Genomic DNA, 25,773 nt, shown 5'->3' with positions numbered 1-25,773 from the left:
CAAGGAATATAAAGGCATCTTTAAAAACTCACAGTTCAAAAAAAGGAGTATTTTACAGTATAATAGACAGTTAAGCGGATACAGCAAAAATCATTAGAATCTGAGCAGGAGATAATGATAAAAACATGCAAATTGATTGAAGCGTAGGCCTAGCAGCAAGGGTTTAATAATGCAAAATGAATCTTTAAATGGAGCAGACAGTAAGGGTTGGTTCGGTTTCAAGCATCTGTAGCTATCTCCTGGCTTCCTTTGCAATCTTATTCTATTTCTCAACTGAATGGCTTGGAGGGCTGCCACAGCAAAACATTTCTTAGTAAAACCTATTCAAACAAATGCACTGGATAGCGAGGAAATAAACCCATCTCTTGGCTCAAACAGCATGGGGCAACGGGAGTAAAGTTAAAATGGAGCCAATTAACGACAATAAATAAAAAGGATGTAAATCTACCCTTGAGCTCAGCATGAAAATTTGTATAATTTATAGCGTGAGTAGAACTGGGAACAAAGTGCCCCAGTGTTGACTGGATGCCACCACCTCATTTAGTTTGTGGTGTTCAATTGCTCACCCAGCATGCTCCTTGTATAAAAAATATGAGCCATTTAAGTGTCTTTAACATGATTTGTCATTTGTATTCACTGGCTTTCTTTTAATCCTCTGCATGCGTTCTCGCCACTTACATCATGAAGAGTTAATTTACTTGAAAGAAAAAAAAAGAGTAAAACAAATCTTTGTATAGAGAGCCAAGACAGCTGCCGAGGCTAGAACTCAAGCAACATGTAACAAACATAATATTATCTGATTAGGAGAGCTAAATAATTAGCTGACACTATACTGGGTATGCAAAAAAACCCCTAGTATTGCCAAACTCGCAGAATAAGTATTTGTTGCATTATGAAATAAGGCCAGTTTTCTTAATTAAAAATAAACACAAGATAAAAAAAAGTATAAATATTTTTGAGCAAAAATGAAGAGAAAATATTTTTGATAAACTGAAGGTTTTTCTACACATGAGATGTTCTATTCAGGTGGGACTGAGGCTACAGGCTACACCATTTGTATCCATTCAAAGTCATGATGTACTGTATGAACCATACAGTTCCATGGAACTCAAAAGTAAATGTAAATAGACCTGACAGTTACAACAGGAGTTGCAAACTCAAATCTAAAAGAAATACAACATTATAATGGTTTTAAGATATCCTTAGAAATCATGGATATTATTAGAATGATGAGTGTCATCATGATGAACAATTTTTTGGTCCTCCACTTTTTGTTCCCTGCTCATGTTTTGGGCATCATTGCAAGTTGGTATTTCAGTTTATAGGATCCCAAGAAGTAGTTAATAGGACATTATACACGGACCCTTTGTCCATCATACTTTGGATATATCCATAGAGAACCCATAAATATTATAAACCCAGTGAATGTGTCCTTATCTTGTCTGATTTCTTGGTCTCCTTGTAATTACATAAGATGGTGCAGGAGGCATTTTCCATTGCCTGCTAATGTCTTGGCACCACTGCAGGATTTTAGCCTATTATGAAGGTGGGATTTCACACCAAGAAGTAGCAAATGGGACCTTATACATGGAGTCTTTGGGATAACTCATAATGATAATAAACCCAGTGAATGTAACCTCATCACATCTGATTTCCTGGTCTTACCCCATGTGATTACATAAGGTTAGGAATATGAGTTTATAGGATCTTAGCCTAGAATGGAGGTGGGACTGCACACAGGGACCTGAAAAGTCATGAATAGGACTCTTTACATGGAGTCTTTGTCCATCTTTTTTCAAGGTACCTTTATAGAGAACTCATGAGTAATATAAATGCACTGAAGGTGTCCTCATCGTGTCTGATTTCCTGGTCTCACCCCATGTGATTGCATAGAACGCCTGCTCATGTCTTAGGTACCACTGCAGGATACTGTAGGTATTTGAGTTTATAGGATCCTAGGATAGTATGAAGGTGGTACTGCATACAGGGGCCAAAGAAGTGATAAATAACACCTTATACATGGAGTCTTTGTCCATCTTATTTAATATGTTAGCCTAGTAGGAAGGTGGAACTGTAGACCAGGAACCAAGAATGCCTTTTACTAGTTCCATTTACTGCATACTCTACCAGACACTAACAATGTGTTTATGTATGTATTTTGTATTTATACGATGCTGCTCTTTTTTAAACTTCGATTTCCTTTATGCAATCATTTTGCTTTGGGTTTAAATGTATTGTTTTTTCCCTACAGTATAGAAGATGAACATTTTAGTGAAAACTTTCATTTCTATATCTATGTAGTAATATTTCAATAAATAGAAATCAAAGTCAAAATTGGAGTGCAGGCATATTTTAGCCCTAAAAAGGAAGCAGATTTGACTATTTGATAGGTGATGCCCTGAAACGAAAGATACATGGAGGAAAGTGCTCTTATCCAAAGTCATGTCAAGTTACATTATGCATTAAAACCATGATGACAGTTCCAGGAACCTTTAACCCTTATTTGATTTAGTCTCTATCATACTAAAGACTTATTTCAGACAGTCATAGAATAGTATAAGACTGCCCTGACAACCGTGACAGTCACTTCCTGGCCATGAAAGTAGCTGTTTGGTGGCACCCATGGACAGATCTTTGAAAGTGGCACCAACCAGAAATACACTTTTTGAAATGTATACATTCATTTACTGGGGAGAATAACACAGCAACAATAAAGGCAGATAAATGTAGAGAAAACAAGGGCTCTAATTATAATCACCATTTCTCCATTTAATCTCCTTTTTGAAATGTAAATGTTTGGCTCGTAACAATATGCAGATTGATACCCAGCATTCACAGGGAGTTTGATTTACCTCAAACAATATAGCTGGAAGAGAAACTTGGCAAGATATGAAACAGAGGGGAAAAAAATGAAAAGGATATGGGGATTTCATTCTTTAAATTGATGGAAACAATGTGGCCTCTTATATGGGATGAATGTCACAGAATAAATGATTTATCAGCTTAATTATCTGTGAAAAAGCAACGGACAGGCAAATAATAATCATTGAATCACCACACACCCAACAAAGTCCACTCTGTGGCTTTAACATGTCCTATAGATTTTACTTATTATTCTGTTTATAATTAGAAATATATGTGAAATTCTATAAAAATATTTATTGCCTTATGTTGCTTAATGAATATTACATGTTGAGTCTCATTTATAATTATTCAAATTACTAAGTGGAAATATGATTTTTGCCATTTTTAATGTACAGGTATGGGATCCCTTATCCGGAAACCCATTATCCAAAAAGTTCCATATTACGGAAAGGCCATCTCCCTTTTTCACTGAAGTAATAATAAAACAGTACCTGTACTTGATCCCAACTAAGATATAATTACCCCTTATTGGGGGCAGAACAGTCCTATTGGGTTTATTTAATGGTTAAATGATTCCCTTTTCTCTGTAATAATAAAACAGTACCTGTACTTGATCCCAACTAAGATATAATTACCCCTTATTGGGGGCAGAACAGCCCTATTGGGTTTATTTAATGGTTAAATGATTCCCTTTTCCCTGTAATAATAAAACAGTACCTGTACTTGATCCCAACTAAGATATAATTACCCCTTATTGGGGCAGAACAGCCCTATTGGGTTTATTTAATGGTTAAATGATTCCCTTTTCTCTGTAATAATAAAACAGTACCTGTACTTGATCCCAACTAAGATATAATTACCCCTTATTGGGGGCAGAACAGTCCTATTGGGTTTATTTAATGGTTAAATGATTCCCTTTTCCCTGTAATAATAAAACAGTACCTGTACTTGATCCCAACTAAGATATAATTACCCCTTATTGGGGGCAGAACAGCCCTAGTGGGTTTATTTAATGGTTAAATTATTCCCTTTTCTCTGTAATAATAAAACAGCACCTGTACTTGATCCCAACTAAGATATAATTAATCCTTATTTGAGGCAAAACAAGCCTATTGGGTTTATTCAATATTTAAATGAATTTTAGCAGACTTAAGGAATGGAGATCCAAATTACGGAAAGATCCCTTATACGAAAAACCCCAGGTCCTGAGCATTCTGGATAACGGGTTCCATACCTGTACAAATATTTAACCTAATTATGTAAAATCTGCATTTTTCAAATATGTCTTGGGTTTTTTTTTAGCCTAAAAATCTTTCCATCTTGCTGCTCACCCCTTAGTTCATCCTCTGACATGCTGTCACCCACACAAAGACTGTAGTGTCCATGAGTGCCCATGAAGGTTAGTAGCGTTATTAGCTGACATTAATAGTTGTAGTACTGCCATAACCCTAATGCTCTAGGGCTGGTCTTTTCTGCTGTGCAGAATGTTGCATTTAGTTTTAATAACATGAAACAAAATATTTGTAGTATAAAGAGAAGCCATTTTTATGACAAGCTGTAAAGGCATTTGTTATAGGGTCTCATGTAGTCTGGACCTTGTGTGTCCTTCAAACTTCAAGCAATTTTGTGCTTCACAAACACATGTACCGTCACAAGTATCCATGCTATTAACAGCAGGAATAAAGAAATACATACCGCAGTGCTTCTCTGCTTCCCAAAATAAACTGTGATCTTATCATTATTGCCTTGGCTTACTATACGAGTAAGGCAATGTGAGTACACCCAGTACATATCTTGGCTTTGTACAGCATACCAGGCTATAAGGAATGGTATGGACCAGGGCCATCAGGCTCCTATGATATAGTTTGCTCTGGTGAGAAAGAACTCTTGCCACTGCTCTTATAGGCCTATGTATGGCGATGGTTACTGTGCTTGGTTTTCCTCTGGCAATAAGCTATCCTATGTAGGAAACAATCACTTCAGTGTTCAGGCTTTGGTTCCCTCTTTTAACTCACATGAGATTCATCCATCAGAACAGTTTTAGCAATTTTTTATACAGCTACATGGATTAGTGCCATTGGGAAAGGCAAAACACTTTGAACTGGCACGCTACCTTTATGAAATAACTTAGTCTCTGGCCAATGGCTAAACAAGTTGAATGGGAGCAGATGAAAACAGTGATAATTGTAAAGTACTAATATACAAATAAGTGTAATCACTGAATGAATTATGCAGGGCCAGTTAATATATTTATTTTAAAATATTGACTTTATTTCATCTTCCTACTGACCCATAGGATTGCTTTTCTTCCAAGAAGGATTACTTATATCTTATATGGGATCAAGTACAAGGTACTGTTTTATTATTACAGAGAAAACGGAAAAAAATTCAGATTATTTGATTAAAATTGAGTCTATTGGAGATGACGGCCCCTTATTTCGGAGCTTTCTGGATAACAGGTTTCCAGATACCGGATCCCATACCTGTACCACTTTTCTGTGTGCCATACTGAGTAAAACATCTTAAAATTCCACTTTAGCTTAGGAGGAGGAGCAACAACAAAAAAAATCACATTTGGCAATGCAATATTATATATATATTATATATATATTATATATATTTCTAGTTCCAGATATTTTCCGTTCAAATCAATGGGGGTGCTGCAATAATGCACCATTCAAAGCACCCTCAATTGCCCTGAGTCCAATTCTGACCCAAATCAGAGACCAAGGCCCATCCCTCCTCAACCAAGTAAACTTAAGGTTTTTAATCAGAGTGAGAGGCGTTTCTCTCTCTCGCTCTCTCTCTCTCTCTCTCTCTCTCTCTCTCTTTCTGTCTCTCTCTAGCAATATCTATATCTATTACTATCTATCTAGAGGTGTTTCTCTCTCTCTCTCTCTCTTTCTCTAGCTATATATATATCTGTTACTATCTAATATAAAGCCCTGATCCTCCAAATCATCATCTATATCTATCTATCTATCTATCTATCTATCTATCTATCTATCTATCTATCTATCTATCATCTATCTATCTATCTATCTATCTATCTATCTATCTATCTATTTCTCTATCCTTTTTGTTTATATTAGATCAGGGCTTTCCAACTGGAAACCCACAGAGGCTCCATAGGCATCCCTGGATGACATTATAATTTTAAGTCAATCTGGCCCTCCAACATGCTGGATAAGAGATATATTTGGCCCACTACATGTAATAAGTTGGACAGCGCTAGATTAAATCAAGCATTTTAATGAATGAATGAACAGAAGAATGCTCAACACTAACTAGAAAAGCATAAATATTTTAATTAATCAATAAATATTTTAACTAACTAGAGCGCGTCTGGCTCTATCTGTGTAACTTACAGTTGCTGAGCTGCCAGCGCTGCTTTTCTTTGCGATCATGTAAATATCAGGCCAGGACTGGGATTTACGACCCTTGCATGAATTATTTCCCATATGCTAATTTCCAGTCTTGCTTGGCTCTTGGGTCGTCACTATGCCATAATGAATAATAATAAGCCCTCTCTTTAGGGATTTCAAAGCCGTTTGAAGGAATAAATAATGGCGTCTTTGAACTAATGCGACTTTGAACTTGATGGCCACTTTTGTAAAGAGGAGATCAAACAGAAACTTGCCAGCACAGTAGGGACGTAATGTGAAAAGGACAATTCATAACAAAAAAAGCAATTAGCAACACAATTAGGCTCCATAAATAACAAAGCGATTGGCAGCATGTCATCTTTTCTCTGCAGGCTAATTTGATTAGTGGAATGTTGCAATATGTGCCTAGTTCTCTGCTCTGCAGACATCTCTAAAACAATATATGATACACCACTTTGCCATGTATTCTAAAACTCTGAAAGAAGTCATATGTCCCTATACTTGAGATTACTGATTGTCTTTGTAATCTTTACTTATTACCTACTTTATAGCACTTTAGAATGTTTTTTTAAATTATTATATTTATTAAATGATTATTGAAAATTATAGGTATAGGATCTATTATTCAGAGTGCTTCCGACCTGAGGTTTTCAGAAAAAAAATCATTTAAACATTAAATACACCCAATAGAATTGTTTTGCCACAATATGCAGCTTAGTTACAAGTATTATTTTATATTTCCAAATAGAATATAGCAAAACATTAAAAAGAATTGGAATTATTTGCTTATAATGGACTTTATGGGAGATGCCATTCCCATAATTTTGAGCATTCTGGAAAACAGGTTTCCTTATCAGGGATCCTATACCTGTGTATTTCACTTTCTCTTTCAAAATTGGTCAGTATTACTGATCAGTGTTCGTCTGCTCAGGACAAAAAATGCATTTTTCAAGTTGAGAAATTGATCCTGGAACAGAAGGAAATATGGTTTCAATTTTTTGGACGTGTTTTATTCCAGATAATGGAATTCATGCTGATATTATTTCCCTTCCATGCATTTCAAAACATGGTGGTCCATCTGCATGTCAGTTATAGTGTTAGAGCAAATTGTTGTTGTCCAGTTTGGGGGTATAATGCTGACATAAACATAAATAATACCATATCTTCTTAAATAACTACCATTGATGCAGCTTGTGTAAGGAGCGGCCGTTTCTGTTTTATATTCATCCATTGAAATAGCCCTGTAATGACTGACAGGTTATAATAGCCAACATGGGGCACTTAATGTGCTAAAAGTGGTGCAAAATGTGCATCACAAAGTAAGTGTTAATAAAAGGCAGCAATTCAAGCCAATGTAGTAAAGTAGAGTAGAGTTGGCCATACACACTCATACGCACACATACAATTGTGCAAAGAAGGGTTGTACAGTTTTTGGTGAGTGCATGGCTGTCAACCATCAGCCAGTTTGGGGATAGGACATGAATAATTTGGTCTGCAGATTCACTATATGTGTCTATGGTGCATTGTACACTAGGCAGTCTGTCAGACAGCCAACACTGTTGGTCAGTATTTCAGTGACAAAAGACCTATATTCACTGCATCATATGCTACCACTGCATTCATTTTCAATCAATATGTTTTGGTCCCATAGCTAATGTAGTGAAATATACCACTATCACACTATCCAATGCAAGTAAATAGAGGGCTGTGGAACTGTCACAGGCTCTTTTCCACTCTATGATAAATATATAAAGTAAACCCAATGAATCCACCCCAGTCCTAAAAGTCCTTTACTAATCTTGCCACACACAAAAAAAGATAATTTCTTCACGGCACCAACATAGCAGATCAGTAACCAGATCAGTTTTTAGTGTTCAAACTACTCCAACCTCATGCGACTGCCTTCTGCTTTAGCGTAAAGTGTGTAGTGCGGCAACAGATGTTGGGCTGCAAGTGGGAAATACCAGATTTATATATGCTAAAGTGTATATCATGCTGTGCACTGAGGTGATTGGATCTGGGGGGGAAAGCACAAAAATGTTTATGCCTGTCGATACATGGAATTGATATCTCTGAACTAAGACATGTACAGCATGGTGGATCATTTTTTTTTATTAGGTAGGGGGATAAATAAATAAAACTCTGCAACAATTGTAATATATTACACAGTATAGGCCAAGAGTTGAATTTGCTATCTTAGATAATTATCTGAAATATGTCTGCTAATGAACAAGTTATATGAAAACACTTTCTTCAATATGTTAATATTCTACAGGAGAGAAGTTTGCCCGGCATTTGGTTACACAGATCTGGTACTGTTCGCGCTTATTCACCATGTATGGGGTAAAATAGATTCTCTGCAAAGAATAAAACACTTGAGTGGGAAGGCAAACATGAAATGGGATAGAGAACAGATGGTGACACAGAGGGGAAGTTGGAAGTGTTTTGAGGGGGTGGGATAGCAGTCCCGAAGGATGAGAACTCCAGTACAATGCAAAGTCCAACTGTGCAAATGATTTGGCTTTTCTAAACAGAATAAAGATCCAGCAGGGCAATAGCAAGGAAAAGATAAAAACAGCAAAAATGTTTTCGAAGTGCAAATTAACAACTTGTCTTTTAAATTCCAACAGAGGCATTACATTCCATGTTGTTTTGTTCTTCCTACAAAATACCAGCAGACTATTTAGAAATAAATATCCCAAGTAGAATTTTCTGAAAAAAAATGTGTTAATACAGCTGTTGGCCGTCTCCTGTGAAGGCATTCTAGCTATGCATTGAAACACACCTGCACGTTGGCCCAATGACTTCTGTATAGATATATACAATTCTAGGATATTTTTTCAAATATTTTAAATAACTTGAGATACTTGAAGTCAATCTTAGGGGGTTATTAATCAAAATTTGTATTTGTGTAATGTTAGTATATTTTTTTTCTTTGAATAACCTCAAAATGTAAAAAATAAGGGAATGATACCTTATTTATTAAAAAAATCCAGACAAAAAAGTGATAGAATACAACCATAAAAACTCAAATGCCTCAAATTTGTATTGTGCTCATTATTTTTTGTGGGTCAAAAAAACTATTTTAGGTGCTGAGGTTTTACATTAATCACTTTTTTTTTTCTTCGCTTAATAAAATATGGAAAACTTGAATTTTTGAAACCATAATTCAAATTCATGATTTTTAGGGCAAAAAAAACTCAAACAAACTTTGAAATGTTAGTGAAGTCTTAGATAAGAAATATAAATGAAGAAAAACCATTATTAAATTTAATTTAATGGCAATAAGACATAGTTCAATGTCTACATTACTTTCCTTGAATCCAATCGAAACAAGTTCAGATGTTTTTCTTCTAGTCCCCCATGAATAACCATCAGAAATGGCCTACTCCCCACAGTTAAGCTGGTTACATGCTGACTGATAGCTTTATACCTGAATAGCCAGCCCATTGGATTATGTGCAGATCGGCAGCACTAATGGATTGCCATATTTAATCGGATTGGTGAAGCAGGTCAGTGACCTTTGCAATGTAATGTCTGGCCGTGACCTCCCATAGAGTTGTCATGAAGTCATGAAGAACAGCTGTATGGAAACCCAACACACATAGCAATGATCAGAATGAGTAGGGAAGACCAAAGCGGCCCACCATATATTCCCTCTTGTAGTCAGTTTAAACCTAGAAGCCAGAAAGGCCATGCAGCCTCTTTATTAGCCACCATAGTGCCTTGGGTAGTTCATTACTGCCAATAACACAAAAAATGCTATTAATAAAAACAATCATTATAAATCAGTATAAAGCATAAATCTTTTTTTCTCAGAATAAGACCTGAAATAGTCACTGACTGAATCCGTTAAACCTACGCCTGCCAATGATGAATGTGTTATGTCGTCAGGACGCAAAGTGATAGGCTGCCAGTGGCTTGGCATATGCATTTCCACAGAGAGTGAAATTTAAAAATGACATATAAATATAAAATAGCTGAACTGAAAGGCTTACAGATAAATATAAATGTTAATTCTGTGATTCAAGTCAAAGTGGTGTAACTACATGGCAACAGACCATATTACTGCAGGGGGTCCTGCAGACAAAGGGGGCCCGGTTTTGGACCCATGGCCCCCTCAAGTGCATCTCCCACCCTGTGATCAGTGGTCCCTACTCCGCCTCCTTTCCACAGCATCCAATCCCCATTCAGAGACCTCCATATGCTTTTACATCTGTTGATGGTGCCGTGGGAGGGGGCAAAGTGGACATGCAGGTGTGGGCAGCAGGGAGGCCTACAAGTGTTGGTGGTGGGGGTCCTTGGGAGTGTGTGGCTACGATGACATTTACAGTATATATGTATGGGCATGTACAGTATACACAATTAATAAAATCCGCAAGACACCATTAAAAAATCCCAAAGAGTGCTGAGTGCACAATGTGTAGCAAATTATATGGACAAAAATAATAACAGCAGGAGTGTAAGTCAATCAGCACAAGTCAGGCAGTGACATGATGAACTTTGATATCTTATTGTTTGTTATTCAAGATATTTTGACCTTCTCAAGTCTCATTGGGATCTTCCTGGGTGTGCTCAGTTACAGTGAAGAGAATGCTACGTTAGGACTTTAATAAGATACAAACATTCCTGGCAATATTTATTAAAAAAATATACAAAACTGTCAAAAAAATCTAAGGGTTAAGTGTTCAGATTTAGTTGGGTTTTTGCTCTTTTGTCTCTTCATCATCTAAAATGTAAAACAACATTTTATAAGCAATGGCTTCTCATTATGAATTGTGATTTTTCTCATAACCTGCAATAATAATAAAGAATTCTGATATAAACGCTCATTTTATTCTCTTGTTTTGGTGCAAACAATCTCAACATATTCATTTAGATCCATCATGTAATCGAAAGGCTTTACAAACACTTTCAGTTTCATTTTCTCAGAGTTTACCGTACAAATATAAAATGTTCTCTGAGCAGTTGAATACTTGGAAGGTTTTGTGTTTGTGCATCAAAAATGTTCTCTGTTCCCAAATCAGGATTTTTTACATTTTGTAAAATAGAAAAGTCAATATATTATCGTTAAACCAAAATGTCTAGTTTCTTTTAAGTCATTAGAGCCCGTATTTTAGACACACAGACACAACATGAACATGAATAATAAGGGCATAATATTACAAATATGTTAGAAAAGCCAGTTTCTTTGATTTATATGGGTTTCAAGTCAAGCAAGTGTTCCGCACAATTTATTGATGTTCCCTCAACTTGTAAGAAAATATATTGTTATGACTTTTGTCTGTCGTTTCCAGTTTTGCTGCAGAAACCACATATTTTCTCTCCCTCTTTCATTTAATTAGAAAAATAAATAGGAGATGATTTTTTTAATTAGCCAAGCTTCATTCCAAAGGCGGCTACTCCATTGTAACAAATGGGTTGCCAAAACAAAACAAGGAAGGAAACTGGGAACTTTTACGTTTCTACTGTCTGTCCACAATGAATAGTTCACTGGAAAAATAAATATATCTGGCTTTATTCTTTTTCTTTTTATTGTTTTTCCCATTACATAAATCCATCAGAAAATATATTTTTTCATTTTAAATAGTAAAGATTTGAATTTTGTTAGGATTTAGTTTGAATTTGATATTTACAAATTATCTATTTTAAATTGTACCCTATTTTTATTTTATTTAATAATGTAATATAATAAAGATTATAAAAATGTAATATAATAATGAATAACTAGTTATAGCGAATGTAAATTATTTCATACTACTTATTTCATTGTCTTGATAGACAGTTTATCTTATATATATTTATTTTTAAATTGGGGCAGCGCGCCGGAGCTTAAGTAGACTAATCTATTAATGGGAAATGGGTATGATGACATATTTATGGAAAAATGTAGATATGTAATGTGACGTTCGCTTGGTTCTGGATTAACATTTATACAGATCCCTAATCCAGCCAGCCAGGAAGGGTCATAAGGACTTGAGAGGTCGTCTCCTTTTAACGTACCCTTTCTACCTCCTAAAATCTAATTCCTCCATCAACACGTCTTAAACAGGAGCCCTCCTACTCCCTGCACATCCATCACCCAGCCAGTTATACACTGTCCTTGTGTTTTTCTTCTTGGATTCCTTTCTGATTTATTTATGGCTTTTTTCCCTGCTCATCCTGTGCTACTCCATCACAACTGGCACAGGCTAATCCTTACCACCTACACTGCTCACAGTGGTAAACAACCCACCCAAAGCAGCGACCATATGGTACCGAAATGCTGTAAATGGCATGCATCTATACAGACATATGTCTTGCAGGTTTGGGCTGTTTTCCGTTTCCTAAAGGGACACCTGCACTGTAGCTGTATGGAAATATGGCTATAGTTACTCCTTGCTAAATGATTTCTTGTGTTTATTTTGCAAGTCATAAATCCTAGGAGGCAATGAATGCAACTTGGCACATATGTTTCATGTATATATCCAGTGACGTCCCTGTAGGTTCAGAAAAACGACTTGTGTTTTGTTTGGTTTTTTAAATCCTTTCACCAGGAAAATGAACTAAAAAGTTTTAAGAGTGCCGTCTAATTGGTAGAATTACACAGAAACCCTGGGACACAAACAGTACATGCTGTGCTAGATTATTTAGAAGATTTCTACCAGGGTTTGATTAAATGTAAACAGATACTCCCCCCTTCCCCTGTGTGAGTTTGTCCCAACCATTACCAGATTTACATTTTTAACATGCTAAAGTGGGCCTTTATGTTAGTTAGACTGGTTTATTTTACTGGTTTGCGTGCCTTTCAAACATCCAATAAATGCAAATTTTCTGTATACGTGTATATGACCTCTTATCCAGAATGCTTGGGAGCTGGGGTTTACCTGATCATTTGGATCTCCATACATGAAGTCTACTAAAAATTATTTAAACATTAAGGGTCAGATTCATCAAAGTACGAGTTCAAATCCCGAAATGGGTAAAATTCAGATTAGATATGATCATTTCTGATCGGAAATGTGACAAAAATGCTTACGAAAAAAATTATAATAGTTACAAAATTTTCGTATCCGAACGATCGGAAACGGCGGGAAAACCTTTCTGACTTTGATCCTTATGTGCATGTTTTTGGAAGCCTCCCATAGGACTCTCTGCAGCTCCAACCTGGACAAAGGAAAGTCACGATAACGAAGCTTTAATGAATACAAAACCTTTGTACTTATTTTGACAAATACGATTTTGTCGTACAAATTGAAAGTACACAAAAGTTGCGGAAATTAACGAAAACATTGTGGAAAATAAGTTCTATAAATTAGAAAAAATACAAATTTTTCCCATTCGGACCCAAAAGTTCTTTGATTAATGTGCCCCTAAGTGGGGGATTTATTAACATTCAGATTTTCGTGCTTTTATGTTTCCGGGACTAAACTACTTTCCACAAGTGTCAGTCATTTATCAAAAAGTCTGAATTGAAAATGCATGTTTGACAAAAGTAGTGGAAACAAATGTGAAAACCTCAACTTTTTCATATTGTCACACAAAACCCCCAGAAAACCTCTAAAACCACGAAGCTGGGGAATTGTTTTATTTTTTTAGTTGGATTTGTCGCTGTTTTCTCACATAATAAATCGCAAAAAAATTGTGTTTTTTTTTTATCCCATGGCAAAATTGGGTTTTCGACATCAAAAAAACCTGAACCAAAAAAATTGGGCAATAGTAAATGCCCCTCAAATAAACCCAATAGGATTGTCTTGGCACCTATAATGATTCATTTTAACTTGGTTTGGATCAAATACAAGGTACTGTTTTGTTACTACAGAGAGAAGGATAATCATTTAAAAAAAAAAATGAATTGTTTGCTTAAAATGGAGACTATAGAGGAAAATATGGTCCCCTTGGATTAACCACGTACGTAATTTATGAACCTAATGGTACTTGGTCACAGATATTTAGTTAAGGCCATTTGCTAGGAATAAACAATGTCATTTTTGTCCATTGATAAAATGGTATGATAGTAGTAACTTATTGTCAGTTCTTGCTGTTACCTACACCATACTAATTGTTGTAAATTTTGATTCCTTCCCCCTCCCTCCCTCTCCCTCTTTTCTTCTGTACCCCCCCCCCCCCCCCACAAAACACAAAATAAATAAAGAATTGATAAAAAAAAATGGAGACTATAGAAGATGGCTTCCCAAAATTCTAAGCTTTTCGGATGACAGGTTTCCAGAAAATGGATCCCATACCTGCATTTCATTACTATTCTGTAACAAACTCATTCTAAAAAGTCTGTAGAAGAAACAAGCACTGTCTAATAATGTCATGGCTAAATGTCAGGAAGCTTTGAATGGAATATTTCTTGTAGTTCAGGTGGTGCTGATGGCTGGAAAGGAGGAGGGTTGGTCTCCAAATAGCTGCGGGCATCTAAGAAAATAGTAGGTGTGATACATTTGAAAAAGCCTGCTGTTTAAAAACATAGAACCTGAAATCTGGAATGAGTGATCTGAATAGGTGTTTCATATTCAAAAGGCACCGCAAACGTTTCCAGAATAAACTATGACCTTAATGTGTTGGGTGTGACTTCAGGAAATATCAAAGTGAGATGATTATTGAATTCCTTTCAAGCATCCAACAGCAGCTCAAAATATTGGACTTCGCTAGTCTGAAGGCAAAAAAAGCTCAAATAAAGCCTTTAGTGGAAACGATCTGCTTCTCCCTGTATAAGAATATTCTTAAAAAAATGATTTACCAGGAAAATCAAACATATACTTTCCATATGCAATCTGTTGTCCTTGACATGGACATTTACATTCTGAGCGCTTTAGTTAAAGCATAATTTAAATACAGGTATGGAATCTATTATCTAGAAATCCACTATCCACAAAGCTCTGAATTACGGGAAGGTCATCTTCCATAGGCTCCATATTAATAAAATAATTCACATTTTTATAAAATCATTACCTCTGTAATATTAAAACAGTACCTTGTACTTGATCCCAACTAAGATATAATTACCCCTTATTGGGGCAGAACAGCCCTATTGGGTTTATTTAATGGTTAAATGATTCCCTTTTCTCTGTAATAATAAAACAGTACCTGTACTTGATCCCAACTAAGATATAATTACCCCTTATTGGGGCAGAACAGCCCTATTGGGTTTATTTAATGGTTAAATGATTTCCTTTTCTCTGTATTAATAAACAGTACCTTGTACTTGATCCCAACTAAGATATAATTACCCCTTATTGGGGGCAGAACAGCCCTATTGGGTTTATTTAATGGTTAAATGATTTCCTTTTCTCTGTATTAATAAACAGTACCTTGTACTTGATCCCAACTAAGATATAATTACCCCTTATTGGGGGCAGAACAGCCCTATTGGGTTTATTTAATGGTTAAATGATTTCCTTTTCTCTGTAATAATAAAACAGTACCTGTACTTGATCCCAACTAAGATATAATTACCCCTTATTGGGGGCAGAACAGCCCTATTGGGTTTATTTAATGGTTAAATTATTTCCTTTTCTCTGTAATAATAAAACAGTACCTGTACTTGATCCCAACTAAGATATAATTAGTCCTTATTGGGGGCAAAACAATTTTATTGGATTTAATTAATGTTTAAATGATTTTTTAGTAACCCAAACGTATGGAGATCCAAATTACGGAAAGACTCCGAAAACCCCCAGGTCCCTAGTATTCTGGATAATAAGTCCTATACCTGTATTAGAACTCTTACAGTGATATGTGCCACTAAGGGGCATATTTATAAATATGGCAAGTTCATTTGCTAAAAAAATGTCAACAATGTTTCAAACTATAATTTAATTTATACAATTATACAGCTTTCTTTATTAATGCCGTCAGCTGCTTCAATTATAAACGGTTTCTATTTTTACATAGGGAATAATGCTGTAATACTTTGCCGACTCTTGCCAGCTTTATAAATATACCTCAATATTCCCCTTAGTTGCTTGTTGAATTCTGGGGACCTTCGATTCCCCTTGTTAGTGTCTAAAACGAAAAAGTTTCAAGAACACGGCTGGTCTTAAGCAAGAGAGCTGCAGGGGGGCTGTCGAATGACCTATAGAACTTTCTTCGGAAATTAAGGGATTACAGATGCAGCGTGGTCACTGCTCCTTATTGGTACCAGCAGGAACAATTCCTGTAAAGTTCATACTGAGTTTTGCATGTGTTTTACATTGTCTTCGCTTGGGTTTTGAACAGAGAAAACACCAAATTATTTTTATCCCTTACTGAAATTCTGTCTCAGTCTAAAATAATTGTTTAATCTATTTGAGGAAGCATATAGCAGCTAGCCAGCTATGGTAAAACTCGCAAGGAAACCAACAGCCAATGTGGGGAATTGTTCAGTAACAGCTAAATAACCCCCAGACTGTCCCATCTTGGTAATATTATAAATCAATATGGCTAGTATTGCATGAAGCCAGCAGCGATCTGGAGCTTCTTTAAAAAAAAAATCTTTGCTTTTAGTCCCCATGAGATTGAATGACTCAGTGACCATGAAAAGACATGCAAACCTCAGCCATAGATGCACGGAACAAAAGTAGTAACCTTGGCATGAAATTCTTGCTGGAGAAAAGCCTTTCTATAGATTTGTGTCCCAGAAACATCACGCATATCTTTGTTTCCCTGCCCCATTTGTTTGGCTGGGATTATGCTTTCTGAATTAAATGCATCCATTTAGGATGATTTCACTCTTCATTCTTGACAGACTATCTATCTATTTATCTATCCATGTGTCTATCATCTTTTATTTATTTTTCTACCTCTATCTATCTATCTATCTATCTATCTATCTATCTATCTATCTATCTATCTATCTATCTATCTTTCTTTCTTTCTATCTATCATCTATCTATCTATCTATCTATCTATATCTATCTATCATCTATCCTCTATTATCTATCTTTCTATCTATCTGTCTGTCTGTCTGTCTGTCTGTCTGTCTGTCTATCTATCTATCTATCTATCTATCTATCATCATCATCATCATCATCTATCCTCTATTATCTATCTTTCTATCTATCTATCTATCTATTATCTATCATCTATCTATCTATCTATCTATCTGTCTGTCTGTCTGTCTGTCTGTCTGTCTGTCTGTCTATCTATCTATCTATCTATCTATCTATCTGTCTGTCTGTCTGTCTGTCTGTCTGTCTATCTATCTATCTATCTATCTATCTATCTATCTATCAATCCAACTGTCTATCTATCTATCTATGTGTCTATCTATCATCTATCTATGTGTCTATCATCTTTTATTTATTTTTCTACATCTATCTATCTATCTATCTATCTGTCTGTCTGTCTGTCTGTCTACCTATCTATCTATCCATCTGTCTATCATTTTTTATCTATTTGTCTACCTCTGTCTATCTATCATCTATCTATCTATCTATCATCTATCTATCTATCTATCTATCTATCATTTCTCTCTCTTTTTTTCTGTCTCAATAAATATGGGATCAATTATGCAGAAACCCATTACCCAAAAAATAGTCAGTACTGTCTCCCACAAAATATTGCTTAATGTGCAAATGTTCCTTTTTGCTCAGTAGTTACCTTGTAATACAGTAATGAGACAACAGGACTCATTTCAGTCGCAAGTGTGGTAAGCAAAGTGCAATTTTAAGAGCAATTGCAATGAGCCTGACACACTTGCAGGTGACATTATAATGGGTTTTCCCATCTGATCCCAGCCTTAAAGTACTGGTGGAAGTGATTCCCACTGACACTGCTGATTTTTTTGCAAGAAATATATTTTTTTTTAGAACAACTGATGATATAACACCAACAGACTGTGGTAAATGATGATATAATAAATTGTTTTATAAAGGAAGAGAAAGAAAGAAAGAAAGAAAAAGAAAGAAAGAAAGAAAGAAAGAAAGAAAGAAAGAAAGAAAGAAAGGAATTGAAATGTAATAACTCTAGGACGCTATACATTTCTATGCTAGGCGAGTCTGAGTTATGAATGGAGCTGATAGTGATTTCAAGCACACATCACAGTTGCTCCTTTGATGCAGACAGACAATTTCTCACCCTACTGTTTCAGATTTGGCAGTATTCAAATGCTGGGCCGCTTTCCCACCATTTTAGCTTGCAGTGAATACTTTCCAAGGCCCCATTGGTCACTTCATTCAGCCACAGGTGTGGGGGGGGGAATCTCTTTAGCAGCCCCATGTAAATTGCTGCTGCTCGTCGGACCATGTATAGCATACACGCTGTGCGCCGAGCGGAACTGCAAGGATTAAACGCTGGAATATACACACATGTTGGTGCTCTTCCCTTTGAAGGATAAGGGGGGTGTTATATTATGTGAAACAAATTAGGCATTAGAAGGAACAGGATGGAGAAACAGAAACATATACACACAATGCCATAGCCTCACACTCACATTATAATTTGCCTCAAAACAAACACTTTCAGTTATTGAATGATCCCAACCATCTCGGGGTTGAACACCAAGCGACTAAGGACCAATGTTCAGGAAATGGAAACAAAAAACAAAAGGAAAGAAAACAGTTCTGAGAAAGATATAACTGGAAATAAAGGGAGAGCATACAATGTGCAAAGCAAACAAATGCAAGCAGTTCCGGGCCAGGCAGACAAGAGAATTTCTTGCTTCATTTAACAGCGCTTTGCAGAGTTCTCCCAATGTGGCAGCATGGTGGCATCCAGATGAGAGGATGAACCATGGGAGACGCCATCTGGGGAACGCTGCTTCATTCCAAAGAGATTGCAGAGAACGTGATAGGAAATAAGTTGATAGATTGTTAGTTGCCAAGCCAGTTTTTGCCAAATTTTGCTAATATATTTACTATACAGGTATTGAACCCCTTATCCGGAAACCCATTATCCAGAAAGTTCCTAATTACGGAAAGGTCATCTCCCATAGACTCCATTTTAATCAAATAATTCACATTTTTAAAAATGGTTTCCTTTTTCTCTGTAGTAATAAAATAGCATCTTGTACTTGATCCCAACTAAGATATAATTAATCCATATTGGAGCCAAAACAGTAATAATAGGTTTAATTACTGTCTCTTTTTTCAGTGGACTTAAGGTAAGAGATCAAAATTACGGAAAGACCCCTTATCCGGAAAACCCCAGGTTCCAAGCATTTGGGATAACAGGTCCCATACCTGTACTATAATATATAGTACAGGTATCGGACCCCTTATCCGGAAACCCATTATCCAGAAAGCTCCGAATTACGGAAAGCCTGTCTCCCATAGACTCCATTATAATCAAATAATTAGGATTTTTAAAATTGATTTCCTTTTTTTCTGTAATAATAAAACTGTACCTTGTATTTGATCCCAACTAAGATATAATTAATCCTTATTGGATGCAAAACAATACTATTGGATTTAATTAATGTTTTATTGATTTTTTAGTAGACTTAAGGTATGAAGATCCAAATTACGGAAAGACCCCTTATCCGGAATACCCTTGGTCCCGAGCATTCTGGATAACGGGTCCTATACCTGTACCACAATAATATATAGTACCACAATATACTTTTACAAAAGCTATTTGGTAAAGTGACTGCTAGCTTTTGCTAAATCTGAGAGTTCAAGAGTCAGACATGGGGATTTTGAACATTTTGACAGTTTTTTTTTTCAGCCAGGAAGTATTTATTTCAGCCTTAAAGGGAAAATTGCTCGGTGTCGCAGTGGGGATTTCCTTACACCCAAAGAGCAGCGGAACATGATGGATTTATGTATTTTTACCATTATAAATACATAATTAATGATGTAATTATGTGTAATTGTGAAAGAAACCGAGGATTTACAAACATAGCAGACACCGACGAAGTGCTGGTATATTTTAACAACGGCAGAACCAAATCTCTTTCCATCAGTCACAGACATGTTTGGTTACACCTACACATTACAGAAACCCTCAGAGAATCCTTCTTCATTCTGAAGCAAAGTGAAAAGTAAAAAACAATTTTCTCACAAGAGCTTTTTTTCAGTCTATAACTGAAAATGGAACCTTGGTAAATTTTACATTTGTATCATTAGAAATAAAATATAGAAAGGGGCAGTGTTGGAATGGGATGTCTGGGGCCCACAGGGGCTGCCATCTTGGGGCCCTTTCAACCAAGGACCTCCCACTGCAGTTTTGATCCCTCCCACCTCAGTCATTAGCTACATTCAAAGTCAAACCCACAGCCAACCTTCTCCTTGCAACCACGTTCTTGGGTGGGGGTGCCGGGTTTTTCCCTATTGTCTCCCATGCCCAGTCTGGCCCTGGAAAGGGGTAATTATGGAGAAATCGTGCTCATCCACTGCTGCTGTTATTGGTTTGGAAATGTGCAAAAGATGAGTTCCTGCCCAACTAACATGGCACAGTAAGCCTATAGTTAAATGGAGGTGCTGTGTGCCAATGTTTTACCATACAGATAAACATGCGACTCTTGATCTCTGGGATGGACCTTCATGGAATTAGTGGAGGAAAGGTGTTGCTGAACTATATCGCTCAGGTTTGGGAGATCAGTTGGGCACCAAGAAATGATAAACAAATGATAACCCTTTACACAAATGTAGAACAACCTCCAGGAGGACAATCACAGATAGATGTAGGTTGCCAAGAGTGGGTCTATTATGCCAAGGGTGGAGCTATGATTTAAATGGGGCAGGGGTGTGACACTGGTGGCCAAAAGAGAGGTACTGGGAAGGATGAAGGGGTCATGGGGGTGGAATTGGGGCAGATGGGCAGACAGGAAGCAGAACAAATAGCATTTACAAATTTACCACAAAGTATATTGCCATATTGCCAGTTCACTTTTGCTTGCCTGCTAAAGGTTCGTACAGTCCAGCCTGTCAGGTAATGGAGTATAAAACCTTTTTTCAGATCTGTTTGGACACAAGGCCAACATGCAACAAAATGCTTCATTGTGTTCTTTTTTATTTTCCGTTGCAAACAACATGTAGAGCTTTGCTTAGAGCTTTGAGTCTAAACTGGAGATGGGGCTAAAACCCTACCCCTTCCCTAATCCTGACAACATAGAGATAATTAGGGCTGTGTCTGTGTTACTTTAAAAAAGGGCATTTCATCACTTGGCCATTAAAACCCCAAGAGAGTTCTATTTAAAAAATGTGCATTTTCCAATTCGTAACAAATTAGGTGCAAAGTGGGGGTGTGAGGAACGAGCTGTCGGTGAAATTGTCCTGCTTTGTTTGTTGGTAAACTGTCCCAGGATGTGGCAAGCTTGATGGAAGCCTGTGATTAGGCTCGTCGCTGTTTTTACAAGGTGTCCTTTCGCCACTTTGTTCCCAGAGGAAATGTGTGTCTTTGTAGGATTCAAACAATCAAAGAGGGGAGAGAAAGAGTGTGAATGTAATGTGAGTTCTGTGTATTCCTTGAGCCGCTTTGTATTAGTTAAGGAATCAGGTTTTAAAAAGCTAGTGCAAATACATGGACTGAGTACATGTTACACTATTTAAAAACATTGCACTGATATGGATATATATATATACTGTATATATCACATATATAATATGTTATTTTTGGTGTGGTGGGTGCCATAATTAGTTGTACAGGTACTTGTACAAGATTGATGATTAATGCAAATCTTGGCAGTCACTCAAGTGTTAATAAATTGAGTCCAAATATACTGCCTTCCAAGCATTACTTGCTGCAGGCATTTGCGAGGGTAGAACTATCCACTGTAAGTGCAATGCACTGCAGCCCAGAAGCCTTTGGGGGATTATTATGGTTCAAAATCATTTAAACAAACCCAATAGGTTTGTGTTGCCTCCAATACGGATTAATTATATCTTAGTTGGGATCAAGTACAGGTACTGTTTTATTATTACAGAGAAAAAAGAAATATGTTTTCATTTTTAATTATTTAATTAAAATGGAGTCTATGGAGTCCAGAACTGTCTGGATAGCGGGTTTCTGATTAACAGATCCCATACCTGTAGTATGCAGACACATTTATGCAGCATTTTGCAGATATATTGCATCATTCACATTGCCCCAACAGAGCTTGCAATCTAATCCCATTTACACAAACTAGGGCCAGTTCTGGAGTGTGTGCCTTGTGATGCTATTTAAATGAACACGTACAAACATAGGGTAGGCTAATGCAGATGGCAAATAAAATTACATTTAGTTTATATTGAGGAGGCACTGAGGAGAAGGGAAACAGGAGGAGGATCTATTGATAACTTATAAATCACCACTTAGGTTGTTCATACTTTGAGTCTCACTGGTGGCAACTTAGAGAGAGCCTCACACTGACAGCAGTTCTAATTTTCTGCATTGTATCAATAAACACGAAGGGGCCTAGCTTGTTTCAAACATGAGAACCATATGTAACAAATTAACAGATCAAGTTTTCGGCTATGTGATCTCTATTTCAAATGTCTGGAATTGGTTTTGACCCATAGCTGATTCTGGTCTTTCATTGACACTAATATCCCCATAAGACAACAGTTTAGTTCTGTGCAACTGTATTCTTGCATGTAGAGTGGCTGCAGATGAATTCTAAGTCTATCAATATGACTTGGTTCTGAATGTTCATAATTAGTATTCACGTAAGAAAAATATGCAATTCAGGCTGAATTAAGGAGGCACTCAGAAACACATTGAAGGTGCCAGTGTTCCCAGGGAAAAGATCTCATTGGTGTAGATTGTAAGCTCTTTTGGACAGGGCTCTCTTCACCTCTTGTATCGGTTATTGATTGCTTTATATGTTACTCTGTATGTCCAATGTATGTAACCCAATTGTACAGCGCTGTGGAATATGTTGGCGTTTTATAAATAAATGTTAATAATAATAATAATAATTGGTGGGCCCTTTATGGCTGTCCCGGTAAATTCGTGATAGTGTTACCCTCAAGCAGGTGAACTAGAATATAATAGAGCAGGCACTAAAGAGACAGAGCAGAACTGAGATCCAGGTGCACCTCCCTGAAGGACCATGGGAGCAGATAAAACATAATTACTAAATAGAAAAACAAAATAAAACATGAAAAGTTCAGCCTTATATAGAGATTGTATAACTGTTATACTCTCCCAGTGGATTAAAATGAGAGGTCTGCACTGAAGAGTTATAGCAGATAAAAATCTGCCCCCTATCCTTTTGGGCCCTGGGAAATGTCCCTTTTGCCCATTTACTAGAATGGCCCTGTTTTTGCTGGCATCTCCATTCTTCTCAAGGAATAATATTCAGATTATATTTGTGGGGAACTATACTATAAACAGTGATAAGATTGTATAGTATATAGGCAGTTTGTGCATTTGATGAGCATGCATAAGCAATTATAATGAGTCAAAATTCTGCACTCAGACATTATGGGGTAAAGCATTGGCATGCACTGAAAAGCTACAAAGCTGCAACTCGGGGGGTAATTACTTAAAGGATTAATGGCAGAGGAGGCACTGTAGGTGGTAGATGTTTTACAGGGAGTTAAATTGAGTTAGACCGCTAGCTGCATGAACAGATGAAGTGTGCTGATTGTCCTTTTAACTTATAATCAGGCATTTCTGATGCGAGACAAAAAATTCTGAAGAATAAAAAATCTTGGGAGAACACGACTTGGATTGGTCGGCACCACCTGCCAATGGCGTAACGTCTTACATTTCAAAGCACAAATATTGCCAAAGGTTTGAGCAGATATCATGCAAGTGGTTCCTGGCTTTGCCGGTTTTAAAAGTGGATTGTCACAGATTGAATTAAATGCAAAAGTATTCACATAAAACATTAAAACTCGTAACTTACATATATGTAAATGTGAATGAATTGGAATTCATAGAGCAACTCTCTGGCTTTGTGGAGCCATTGCATTTAAATGGTTACTCTGTGATCACAGGACATTATTGTGCAGAAGAGTTTCGCTGTCCCCCGACACAACAGAGACTTAAGATTCAGCACAAAACAGACCCTCGCACTGATATGGGTGTCAGACGGCATTATTCCTTTCATTGAGCCTGATATGCCGGCCTCGAAGATTTCTCACATTTATATTCCATTAATACGAGGCTAGTGGGTCTCACAGCAAAATGGGAATGTGCACGCTGCATTGTGTTAGCCTAAAGGGTAAAAAGAAATTAACGGTGGAGAAAACATTAGACACACTCTTTACTACAAATACAATTAATGGCAATTAGTATTCAAGTATACAAGGGTGTTAAACAAAGAAATCACCTGTCGTGGTTACTCCTTCCTGCTTGTGAATTGCAACACAGGAACCTGAACAGTCACGTCAACTGTATTTGAAAAATTAGCGTATTACACCAATCAAATCAAATATAATATAATATATGTTTATATATATACATTAAGCAGGTCATTAAACTCAATAGAATTGTTTTACTCCAATAAGAATTAATTATATCTTAGTTAGGGTCGAATACAAGGTACTGTTTTATTATTACAGGTATGGGATCCGTTATCCGGAATGCTTGGGGCCTGGAGTTTTCCAGATAAGGGGTTTCCATAATCTTCTACCTTAAGGTTGCTAAAAAACTATTTAAACAGTAATTAAACCCACTAGGATTGTTCTGCCTCCAATAAGGATTCATTATATCTTAGTTGGGATCAAGTACAGGTACTGTTTTATTATTACAGAGAAAAGGGAATCATTTAACCATTAAATAAACCCAATAGGGCTGTTCTGCCCCCAATAAGGGGTAATTATATCTTAGTTGGGATCAAGTACAGGTACTGTTTTATTATTACAGAGAAAAAGGAATCATTTAACCATGAAATAAACCCAATAGGGCTGTTCTGCCCCCAATAAGGGGTAATTATATCTTAGTTGGGATCAAGTACAGGTACTGTTTTATTATTACAGAGAAAAGGGAATCATTTAACCATTAAATAAACCCAATAGGGCTGTTCTGCCCCCAATAAGGGGTAATTATATCTTAGTTGGGATCAAGTACAGGTACTGTTTTATTATTACAGAGAAAAAGGAATCATTTAACCATGAAATAAACCCAATAGGGCTGTTCTGCCCCCAATAAGGGGTAATTATATTTTAGTTGGGATCAAGTACAGGTACTGTTTTATTATTACAAAGAAAAAGGAAACCCTTTATAAAAATTTGATTTACTTGAGTAAAATGGAGTCTATGGGAGATGGCCTTTCTATAATGCAGAACTTTCTGGATAATGGGTTTCCAGAGGTCCGATACCTGTACAGAGAAAAAGGAAATAATTATAAAATTAGAGAATTTAGAAAGCTCCCATTGACTCCATTTTAACTAAATAGCTCAAATTTTTACTTTTTCTTTGTAATAATAGAACGGTAGCAGGGTAATAGAACAGTGGAACAGTAGCTTGTACTTGATGATAACTAAGCTTGATGAATCCATATTGGTGGTAAAACAATCCCACTGGGTTTATTTCATATTTAAATGATTTTTACCAGACTAAAGGTATGGAGATCCAAATTACGGAAAGATCCCTTATCTGAAAAACCATAGGTCCCAAGCATTCTGGATAATAGATTCTTTATATGTATCAATTAAAGAAAAAAATTAAAAAATAATGAAAG

The 25,773-nt window shown here is 36.4% G+C and overlaps 1 protein-coding gene across 1 annotated transcript in view; it reads left to right on the top strand.

The window, feature by feature from the left end:
- Positions 1 to 25,773, top strand: part of ntn1 (netrin 1) — a 71,235-nt gene that overhangs the window by 28,089 nt on the left and 17,373 nt on the right.

Source organism: Xenopus tropicalis, chromosome 7 (assembly GCF_000004195.4).
Source record: "Xenopus tropicalis strain Nigerian chromosome 7, UCB_Xtro_10.0, whole genome shotgun sequence".
NCBI classification, from domain to species: domain Eukaryota; kingdom Metazoa; phylum Chordata; class Amphibia; order Anura; family Pipidae; genus Xenopus; species Xenopus tropicalis.
Note: the sequence above shows the minus strand (reverse complement) of the source record. Positions and strands in the feature narration are given on the sequence as shown.